The following is a 12,278-nucleotide window of genomic DNA, read 5'->3' on the forward strand; positions in this document are numbered from 1 at the left end:
GATAAATTGTGAAATCTCTCCCTTACCCCTTCCTCAGAGGGCACTATTGTTCCTGATGTGCCAGCCTTGATGGCAGTGGATAGGGAGGCAGGGACAGAGACAATGTGGAAGTGTGGTCAGGTATCTACTTAGAAGTCTCCAGATGGAGCCGGGAAGTGCTAGGAGGCCAATGAGGCCAGTCTGTGGAGCAGTATCCTGCTGGGATGCAACTGAAATGCATTCACTGGGAACTGCTCCCCCACCAGCCCCACACTGAAGGGCTGGCTCTACCCCTCACAGGAACTGGCAGGGCAGGCAGTGAGACAACCCTACAGCCTCTAACGCAGTAGATAAGATTAATGCAGGGCCAACCCTCATATCAGAGTGGTTTTTCAGTTACCTGGACAAGTACTGAGGGAGGGGCCCCTGGGGCCACCAGCCCAAAGACCACAGAATTAGGTGGAGCTCTCTCTATGCAGGAGACACACACACAGATCAGCTGATCCCTGGAACTTGGGATATTTCCAGGATTTTTGGGCCACTGACACTATGTTTCTATAAAGCCCTCTTTGGCCATCTCAGTTCCTTTCCAGGCTGAGCAGTGAAAGCCAAGTCTTAGCTCTCCAGGCCTGGGCCTCCCTGAGTAATTTCCAGGACAATGTGGGGGACAGTGTCAACCCACCAGCCAACTGCCCAGATTTCCCCTCCTGGTGAGTGAGGCCAAGCCACTTCATTTCTGTGTTTGAAGCCCATGTAAAAGAGACAGAGATTGTCCGTTTCAGAAACTGACTCTGTCCCTTCAGTCCTGGAACCTCAGGCGTCATCTGGTGACCATGGGGTCTCAACTCACAGTTTAGCTCTCAAAACAGCCAGATAGAGCACTGAATTGAAAGGCTACAAATGAGAAGCTTCATCCCCCATGTCGTCCCCCCCGCCCCAGTGACTTGGCTTCTTGGGTACCTAGCTCTCTTCTCAGTTTAATAGGTAATAGATTTACATAGGTCAAATTCAAAGCATGCCAAGGGGCTCCAGAGAGAAGGCTCCCTCCTGTTGCCTTCCTCCACAGGGTAATCCTCTCTCAAATTCACCAGATCACTGCATCCAGACAAGGAGACACTGGATCTCTTGGTTATCATGGTTGCTTTCTTACCCCTCCCTAATTCCTTCCCAAACATAGCTACATCCCTTCCACTGTTATATAATCCTCCAATTTTAGTTGGTCAGGGAGATGGATTCAAGACTTATCTCCCATTCTCCTTGAGTGCAGCACCCAAATAAAGCCCTTCTTCCTGGCAGTGATTGGCTGTGCAGCAAGCAATGGGACCTAGATGAAACCCCTGGTGTTTCGGTAACACATTCAGACTGCGGAACAGATTAACCCCGGCTCTCTAGAATTTGTTTTCTGAAGAAGAAACAAACACAGCAATAATGTCTTATAAAAAGGCATGAGTAACCCTAAGCCTGTAAACCCCATCCATCTGTAGGGCACCCCATCTCACAGCAAAGCATGAGTGACAGCTATGTGCTGAGAAGAATCTGAAAAGTAGCCATGCTTCCAAGAATGTCTCCCTCATAACATGATGGGATGAGTCCTTAGTGAATTGCCAAACAAAACAAAAAACACAGTTGCTGAAAAAGAAGGTTCCTCCTTTAGAATCCTTGTACTATCATATCAAAATATTGAGAAGGAGCATCTCTTAATTGACAGTAAGGACGCTGATGACTATTAGTGAATAAAAAGCCAGAAGAAGACAAGAAGGACAAGAACTTATACACATTTAACATTTTGGCCAGGTCAAGTAACTACAATAACCTATATACAAGACAAACAAGACAAAGTGTATTTAGAATACATGCGATGAGTATTAATGCAGAAATGGACATTTCTCAGAATAAGATATGACTTTACAGATTACCATACAGAGAATATGATTTCATGCAGATGGAGAAGATGTGGGAGTTGTAGGGGAGCAATAGAAAATAAATTTCCTGGCTGGGTGCAGTAGCTCACGTCTGTAATCCCAGCACTTTGGGACGCCAAGGCCAGGAGTTCAAAGACCAGCCTGAGCAACATAGTGAGACCCTGGTCTATATAAAATATTTTTTAAAAAGTTTCCTGTACCTAGAAACAAATCCAAGATGTACTCTACAGAGAACCTCTACAGAGAAAAGTAACACCCTAAAGGTTATTGGGGAACTAAATAAATGAGACTGACCATGTCTCTGCGTTGGGAACAGGCCCCCCAAAATCGGCCATAAACTGGCCCCAAAACTGGCCATAAACAAAATCTCTGCAGCACACTGTGACATGTTCATGATGGTCATAATGCCCATGCTGGAAGGTTATGGGTTTACCGGAATGAGGGCAAGGAACACCTGGCCCACCCAGGGCAGAAAACTGCTTAAAGGCGTTCTTAAACCACAAACAATAGCATGCGCGATCTGTGCCTTAAGGACATGCTCCTGCTGCAGATAACTGGCCCAACCCATCCCTTTATTTCGGCCCATCCCTTCATTTCCCATAAGGGATACTTTTAGTTAATCCAATATCTATAGAAACAATGCTAATTAATGACTGGCTTGCTGTTAATAAATATGTGGGTAAATCTCTGTTCGGGGCTCTCAGCTCTGAAGGCTGTGAGACCCCTGATTTCCCACTTCACACCTCTGTTTCTCTGTGTGTGTGTCTTTAATTCCTGTAGCGGCCACTGGATTAGGGTCTCCCCTACCGACCGAGGTGGTCTTCGCATCTCTGTACTGGAGGCAATATTGTGCTGGTAACAGTTCTGTCTGGTTGATGATTCAGCACAGTCCCAATCGAAATTCCAACAGGTTTTTCTGTGGAAATTGACAACCTAATTCTAACATTTATATGAGACTCTAAATGACCAAGAAGAGTCAAAACATTTTCTTGAAGGAGGCAAGATGTGAGGACTTGCTTTCTCAATATCAAGACACATTATCAAGTTACACAATTAAGGCAAAGTGGAATCAGAACATAGCAGACAACACACCAATGGAAAAAAGAGTAATCCAGAAACAGACCTCTCCACACACATGGACACAATATCATACTGGGGGAGCATTGAAATTCACGTGAAAAGAAGAACTCATTCAGCTAGGGGTGCTGGGCAGCTGGCTACCATGTAAGAAGAAAGATCAAACTGGACTCCTATTTAACTCCCACACAAAAGTCAATTCTACATAGATTAGAGCCATAAAGAAAAGGCCACAAAGATCTTAAAAGATGATGTAGAAGAATATCATCTTTATGATTTAAGTAAGATAAAATGAGTACATACAATAAGGAAAGATTGACACACTGATGTTAGTAAGACACCGTAAGAATAAAAGACATGGTACAGTTTCTGCAACTGGTCTTAATGCAAGTGAGCCCCCCAACTGGGACTCAGCCTGAGAGCGTTCTTGGCTTTGCACAGGAAATAATTTGTGACCCAACAGAAAAAAGTGAAAGCAAAGCAGGTTTATTAGAGCACCAGAGTACAGAAAAGTGGGTTTCACAGAGCATCCATACAGATGGATGGGGTTTAGAGGGCTACCCCACAGGCAGAGCAGCATTCCTGGACTACCAGCTCTCTATATGTATAGCTACTTCTTAATTATATGTTAAATAAGGGGCAGGTTTTTCATGAATTTTCTAGAAAAGGGATCCGGAGTTCCTGGACCTGAGGGTTCCTCCCCCTTTTAAACCACATAAGATAACTTTTGGGTATTGCCATGGCATGTGTAAACTGTCATGCTGCTGGTGGGAATGTCTTTTAGCATGCATTATCACTAGCATATAATGAGCAGTGAGGGCAACCAGAGGTCACTTTTGTCGCCATCTTGGTTTCAGCTGATTTCTTCATTGCATCCTGTTCTGACCAGATTCTGTTTTGATCAGCGGGGTCATGACCAAGGTCTTGACCAGTGCTTGGAAAACAAGTTCTGCTGATTTCCTACCTCAACATTACATTATTAGGAAACCCTATTAAACAGTATGAGCAAAGGACTTTAGAAGCCACTTCACAAAACAGAATATCCAATGGAAAACTTGTTCATCCTCAGTAGAAATCAGGGAAATAGGAACCACTATGACACACCACTACCAACCCCATCGGCTGTAACTAACATGCCCACAATCCCACTCCTCGGTATATCTATCCTGGAGAAACTTGTATCTGGAAGCAACCCAATGTCCATCAAGCATTGAATAGATAAATTATGCTTGTTCATTCACGGAATTATTCAACAGCAGTGAAATGAACAAGCTATAGGTACGAATATCACCACAGACAAATCTCAAACACATTGAACAAAAGCCACAAGATGCATATAATGCAGTTCCATTTATATGAAGTTTGAAAACAAGAAGCCCCAAATTGTATTGTTCAGAGGATGATGTGTAGGTCGGAAAATTGTGAAGAAAGCCAGGAAAATGGTTTCTATCACGGTCAGGACAGCAGTCCCATCGACCAGGGGCATTTGGGAGGTGACGGGGTGCTGCAGTATTTTTCTGTTCTTACAAGTGTCTGTGTATATTTATTAAACCTTATGCATTTTTCCATATCTCATATTCCCTGATACAAAAGTTAACATGCACAGTAGAAGGGAGTGAACAGGAAGTGAAGAGCACCACCACCAGGTCGACGGTTGGGTACTGTGCCATGCAGAGGCACTGCCCAACTGCCCCATCCTTCTAAGACCTTGCCAGTCACTGGCCCATATGGAGGGCTGTTCCCACTTTGTTGGCCTCTTCCCCAGCCCACCTCCAGCCTCCCTGAGCTTCCCACCACTGTTTCTCCTGGGATTGGGGGCCTCATCCTCCTCACCTCCTTGTTTCCCCATGAGGTGCTTATGTCCCTAAACAAGCACCCCCTTAGCGCCCCCTGTCTAGCTCAGCCTTTCGGGGCCCTGCTTTGCCGTGTGCTCCCTGCCTTCTGGCAAGTGCTGTGACCCCCACAACTGTGGTGGAGGCCCCAGGATTGGAATGGGAAGAAAGGCGTGTTCTATTTAAGCCCCCTTAAATCCAGCAGAGGCTTTGAGCTTTGAGTCCTCAAGTAACCACATAAAAGTCTGAGGCTTTGGGATGCCTGGTGTGTGCACCGGGGCTTCACGGGGACCACGCTGGCTTCTGGCCTTGGCAGTTCCCCACAGTGCTTTGGAGCCATGAGCTGATCCTTATGGTCTTAGGGTTGGCTTTTAACTAGTGGCCCAGGCCGGAGGTCCCACCTTGCTGATATAAATAAGGTCCATGTGGGGGTATGACCTTGGCAACTCAGGACAGTGCTCTGGGGACGGTCACGGCTCAGAGCCATGTTCTCTGCCTACCGCACAGGCCTCCTATTAATCCAAACAGAGATGGTGCAGAGGAGGCTACAGAACCTCTGAGGCATGAATGGAGGAGGGCAGGCCCAGGCTTGCTGCCTTTCCTGTGCTCTCAGCCAGGTCTGAGGTCACCACTTCCAACTGCGAAGGCAGCAAGGGGCCGGTGCACCCTGGTATGACTCTTGTACCACCCACAGTGGAGTTGTGCCAGATGAGCTGCCCCCGAAGCCTCCTGCCAGAACAGGGACTGGGGAGGGTCCCTCCTGAACCCACAAAGCACATCCCTAGGCCTGCTGAGTTCATCCCCTTGTGCGGCTCAGCTTTGCTGTGGATTTGTGCCTTATGTACATTTTGTTTTTATTTGTTTTTTCTTTTTGGAGACAGGGTCTCACTCTGTTGCCCATGCTACAATGCAGTGGTGCAATCAAGCTCACGGTAACCTTGAACTCCTGGGCTTAAGTCATCTTCCCGCCTCAGCTTCTTGAGTGACTGAGACTACAGTTTTGTACCACCATGCCCAGCTAATTATATTTTTATTTTTGTAGAGACGGGATCTCACTAGGTTCCCCAGGCTGGCCTCAAGTGATCCTCCCGCCTTGGCACCCCAGAATATTACAGGGATCACAGGTATGAGCCACCGTGCCCAGCTATTACATACATTTTGACCCAGGAGTTGGGAGAGTCATGGCTTTGCCCATAGAAAGGCAAGAGTTTGTTAATGGACAACAGCATTAAAGGGAATCAGAGCCCTTCAGAGAATATGCTGTTTTCTTGGGTTGAGATAGAGAAACAATGAAATCAATACACATCTAAAGTTAGCAAGGGCCATCCAAATGGCTTTTGTTGAGAACCGCCTGTCCCAGGGAATTGGGTTTACTTAGGAGTTCCAGAAGGAACTGGAATAGTTTGAAACACACACCACAGTCTTACCCTTAGAAGGGGAGCAGTGGTGTCAGGAGGCAGGTTGGGCAGAGATGAGGGATCATGGGACCCTGGAGTGGGCCAGACCAACGTAGGGGACAGGAAAGCTCCCTGATGTGAGGGGAGGGCAGATGTTGGGAACAGACAGGGTCACCACCAGGGAACCAGGTGACCCAGAACACTCTTGAGGGGTGGCCATTCAATGCTGCAGACAGTGACTCTGTAAGAACCAGAAGCCATTCCATGAGCCAGGGCAGCCCTCAGAGGCTGTAGGAAATTTGGACAAATTAAAGGACAGAAGATCAGCATCAAACATTGAGAATATTTTGGGTACACTTGGGGAAAGCGCAGTTACTGTGGGTGGGTGCCTGGGGTTGCTCAGGTCCTAAGGGAATGCATTTTTTAAATGTAGGGATTAGGTGGCAAGGAGGGTTCAGTGGAGTCCTCCCTGAGGAGAGCACAGCCAGTCAGGAGAGAGGGGCTGACGGCAGGGAGGCTGATGGCCACGGCCGCCATCTCTTGGGTGCAGCTGTGGGACTGTTTCAACGGCAATTCTTGTGGCAAACCTGGGATTGCCTGGTTTTGCTTTCTGTTGCCAGGGGAGACCCCCAAGTGACAAAATCTAGAGGAATATGTCAGAAAAAGTAAATATATGGGCCGGAAAGCAAAGAGAAAGTAAAAGGAGGGAAGGCACTGGGGTTGAACACAAATGACTAGCCCTCTGTGTGAAGACGGCCAGCAGCCAGCACAACTACCAGGAGCCCAGCTGAGCCGTGCTGGGGATACGAGCCAGCAGTCGCGTGAGGAAGCACAGCTGTGGACATCTGTCCCTAGCTGCGGACAACTGTGCTGCAGAAACTGTGCTGCTTAGTTAGGGCTGGGAACATCCCCAGTGGAGGACAGCTAGTGTCCTGAGAGCCAGTGGGACATAACCACTGCTCCCTGGTGCTCAGCTCAGCAACCTGCCGGGCTGCGCTCCACTGACTGGGGCGGGATCTCTTAGGGCCGAAGACACCCATGCAATGGGCACACAGAGAGAAATGGAAATGATGAGATTTCACACATATGAAAAGGAAGGTGGTGTTATAAATAAGACCCAGGCAGGTGATGACTGCTTGTACACAGACGCTCAGGGAGGAGGACAGCAGAAGTTGCTTCCTGCTGCACCACAGCGGGGTCGCCAGGGCTAATGCTAACCCTCCACCTGGTCAGCTATGCCATGGGGTCTAGGGTTTGTCTTCCCTGTCTACTCTCTTTCCATCAGCTGCCAGGGCATTCCTGCTGGAGTACTAAGGTAGCAGGAAGAGAGGGCTACGTGGGGCTGGGTCCGGGATCCTGGAGACATCTCATGGCCTGCACGCTGCTCTAAGGACTTCCCTGTGGTTGGCGAGCAGGAAGCTGAGGCTATCACCATCCGCTCATTCCTAGTAACCCTGAGTCTTTTAAAACTGGAGCACATGGCAGGCCAGTGAAAATGCTGAGATGTGGAGAGAAGGATCTCACTTTCCAGGAGACACCCAGCCCTCCCGTGCCCACGGGCCACTTTGCTCACTGGGTAAGCACAGAGCCTTGGAGAGGAGGTTAACACCACTGGGCTCTAATAGGCCCCTGGGCTCTCTTTGAATGCTTTGGGCTTGAATCCTTTGACCTTAAGACTTTTTTTTTTTTTCCCCTTTGGACTTTAACCTAAAAGGACAAGGGAACTTAATTTTTTGACTTGAATTTGACCCTAGGAAATTTATGAAAGACATTTCTGAGGTTGACTTTTTATCTAGGTATCTGGCATTTTATATATTTGCAGAACCTCTGACTCCAATTTGAACTTTGAGGTTGGACCTAATTTAGGATGGGAAAGTAGGAAGAGTAGTAAAATAATTTGTAGTCTGAGGTCCAAGCTACCCTTGGAATCAAATAGCATTGAATGATGACTCATTCCAAGTCCTAGGTGGGGGGAATCTATGCTGCCCCAGGTCTCCAGCGGGGAGTGGATAACACAGGGGCAACTGGGCTTAGCAAGTAGCAGCAATATCGCTGACCCCTGAGGTTCAGGAGCAGGGGGCAGTTTCAACTCAGCTCCCCGGGCCTTCCCTTGGGATTTGGCCACTTTGCCATGTGGGTATCCTGTGGTGCCCTCTAACCTGGAGTGAAGCAGAGCAGCCTGCCCAACTTGTGAAGGTCTCTCTCCACCAACCCAGACCCCTAGGAACTCCCAACTGGCTGCTGATATCAGACTTCCTGCCTCCTTCTGGGCCCTAAAGAAGTGGTGTCCTATGTGGTCCCCACCCCACTCTGGGACTCCTCCTTTTAATCCCCAATGCTACAGTCAGCCTCGGTATCACTCCCGATTTCCACAGGCCTGTCCCAGAACCCCTTACACCTATTTTTTCTTCTGGAAATGAGCCCTGAACTATCATTTTAAGTAATTTTTTTTAAAGACCCACTCTGTCCATATTGCAACAGGCAGAATATGTTCTGATAGTAGAGGCCATGGGGAGCGGGAGAGGGAAGAGGAGAGCTTACAACAGATATCACCCACTGTCCATGCTGTGAGCGTGCGGTCCCCTGCTGCTGGGGCCTCTGCAGGGAGTTGGTGAGCCTGATCCCTGGGCCTAGAGACTGAAGTAAGACTTTGGCTTTGCAGTCCCTTGCTGAGTCAGACCCCTTGTTGATCCCTGCCTGGTGGGCTCCCAAAGCCCCCCGTTGCAGCCCCTGCTGAGCATCCTCCTGCATGCAAGTTCCAACCTTGGGGGACCCTTCTCCTGGTACCCCCAGCCTCAGCTGGTTCTCTTCCCTGAAGGCGCTTGGAGGGGTAGGCTGGGCTACCCCAGCAGCGGGGACCTGGCTGCATCAGCAACTCAGTTTTCCAGGTGCAGGTTCTAGGGTACCCATACGTTGAGCTCAGTCCCTCTGACTCCCAAGCCAGGACTCTCTGACGGCACTGCTTCGGTCAGGGCGTGGGAGGTTGGCTCGGGCAGGACTCTTCCTCCTAAGGTAGGGTCAGTGTTGAGTAAAGGCCAGGGCCATTTCCCCAAACAGGCAAGGCAGGGCCCAGGCCTGGGTCCAGGGCCTCTGAGTCCACATCCCCACTTTGGCCAAATGGGTCATGAGCAGTTTCTGTGTAAGTGGCCTTTTACACTTTCCCAAGCAATTTCCCCCGATGTTACCTCATGTTATCCTCATGAGGACCACCCTGTGAGGTAGGAATTAGCAACCCTGCTTTAAAGGGGAAACTGAGATAAGGTATCAGGCTTTCCTGGCAGGGCCAGCCTCCGGCACGGCAACAGGGGGACAGTAAGGATGGCCTGATCTGGGTGCCCCTCCACATTGCCCTCCCTTCCAAGCTACAGTCTTTTATTCCAATTCTTCTACTCTTTTTCTCTCGTTTCCCCTCCCCTACTGCCACGTTTTTTATGCTTGTGGACGTCTTATGTAAGAGTGTTCAATAGCTCCTCCCAACAGTCTTAGAAGGCAGTGTAAAGGTGACCAGACGCGGAACCCCGAGAGTTCATTCAGGGTTCCCAAAGGCATGTATAGGATCCAACGTGTTTTTTCTGCCTCCCACTCTGCCCCCTTTCAAGAAGTGCACCTGTGGTTCAAAGTTCAGCTTTGACTGCCCGGGCATGTGCGGCATAGGACAGGGCAGGCTACAGCCCTGCTAAGGGCCAGAGAATCTCATCCCGCCCAGAGGAGGGTTCTTTTAGGGGGTGGGTACAAATCTCAGAACCTCCCCACTGTATGTGTTGAGAGTGGGGTGAGGTGGGACATGTTGGGGGGAAGAGCAAGCTGCAACGGGTGCAGCTGCAATTATTCAGAGCAGAGGTGGCTTCACAGACAACATGAAGCTTACCCCTCAGGGGTCCTCTTTGCCTTGGGAGGAGCCCTATCAATGCTTTTGTCATGTGCTTTTGGAAAATATGTAGAAGACATTTTTACAAGTTGGTTGAGGCCCACTCTCTCTTTTCAGTTCATATTCTCCCTCATGCATCTGTCCTGTTGGAATGACTGTGGCTATTTTGGATATGGCTAAGGGAGAAGGTAAAATTGGGGATCATTTTGTGTGTGTTTAAGTGGGATGGATTTCTGGGCTTTGAAGTCACTTCTGTATCTACTAAAAATTGCTATAGTTATCTTTGTGCATAAATTACTTCCGGCTGACGCAGGCGAACCCCCATATAGGGACTCAGCCCGGAGGGTTTTTGGCTTTGCTCAGGAAAGAATTCAAGAGTGAGCTAACAGACAAAACTGAAAGCAAAGTAAGTTTATTAAATCAACACTGTACAGCAAAATGGCTGCTCCATAGACAGTAGCACTCCAGGATCGCTGGCTAGCTATATTTATTCCCACTGTTAATTATATGCTAATTAAGGGGCAGCTTATTCATAAACTTTCTGGAAAAGTAACAGGAAGTTGCTGGAACCATATAAGGTAATTCCTGGGTTATTGCCATGGGATCATTTGTAAACTGTCATGGCCCTGGTGGGAGTATTTTATGCAAATGCATTATAATTCCTAATCCGAACTGGTTTTGGCCGTTGTTATTGTTATGTTCTGTTTTGATTAGCAGAGTTTTGACAGGTGCTTGAAAAGTCCTGCTGAGCTCCTACCTGACAGGGACATGCCTACTGCCAAAGGAGAGACAGAATTCTCTCTCTATTCCATCCATCGAAAATATTACAAAATCACTGTCACACAAAAATGTGATCAGAGTCTGCAGCCAAAAAATATGGGGGGGACAGAGTATTTTAAAGGCGCAGATGGGTCTGTCACTTAGTAAAAATGTCAGGATGTTTTTTTCCCGGAGTTTGTGGTGTTTGTCGGCTTTTCAAAATTTGTCGTTCCTTTTCTTAATCTAAATAATCACTTTATAGAGAAAAAAAATTACTCGTCAGTGTTGATGATGCCCTGGTTTTCTGTTCAGCTTTGTTTTCCAATCAACTCTTCACCCAAGACTCAATCCTCCACCCTCCAACTCTTCACTCAAGACTCAATCCTCCACCCTCCAACTCTTCATTCAAGACTCAATCCTCCATCCTCCAACTCTTCACTCAAGACTCAATCCTCCATCCTCCAACTCTTCACTCAAGACTCAATCCTCCATCCTCCAACTCTTCACTCAAGACTCAATCCTCCACCCTCCAACTCTTCACTCAAGACTCAATCCTCCACCCTCCAACTCTTCACCCAAGACTCAATCCTCCATCCTCCAACTCTTCACCCAAGACTCAATCCTCCACCCTCCAACTCTTCATTCAAGACTCAATCCTCCATCCTCCAACTCTTCACTCAAGACTCAATCCTCCATCCTCCAACTCTTCACTCAAGACTCAATCCTCCACCCTCCAACTCTTCACTCAAGACTCAATCCTCCCCTCCCAGTGCTTACTGATCAGCCTCTTATCAGTTATTAATGGGACCTCAAACATTCTCTATGGCTCTGTTCTCATGCCATGCAATCTGCTAATCTCTAGGAACTGAAGACCCCACTTAATGCAAATGTGACCCAATCGCTTCTTTATCCTAAGCTTATTGATTCCTATAAGAATCATCATCCTCAAGTTGCATATGAGGAAACTGAGGCCAAAGCCAATGCTAAGGCTGATGGAAGTGACAGATGTTGAAGATGACACAGCATGACACGAGGGATGAGGTCAAGGCTATTGATGAGGTCAAGACAGCTGCTGTGCTTTGTCCCAAGGCCATTCCAGTTGGTGACAAAATAACTGTAACAGATTCCTGACCAGGGCTTCTCCCTCAGAGCAGCTGCCTCCTACTGGAGCCAGAAATGCCTTGGTTTATACAGTTTCATTCATAGGCTGTCTTAGCTCTATTTAAGCAGGAAAGGACTGAAATGACTTGCCCAACATCACTCAGATAGTAAGTGATAGATGAAGGTTTCAAATCCAGGTCCCTGGACTCAGGGCAGGGCCAGGGAGAATGAGGGCAAACAGACTGGCAGCTGATCAAACTGACACAGCCTTCCTGGTAAAGGGGACAGTGAGGAGAAACTGACAATAGCAGGAGGCTCTGGCCACAGCAGGCTGCCTCCAGTC

This window comes from Macaca thibetana, chromosome 10 (genome assembly GCF_024542745.1).
Source record: "Macaca thibetana thibetana isolate TM-01 chromosome 10, ASM2454274v1, whole genome shotgun sequence".
In the NCBI taxonomy this organism is placed as follows: Eukaryota; Metazoa; Chordata; class Mammalia; order Primates; family Cercopithecidae; genus Macaca; species Macaca thibetana.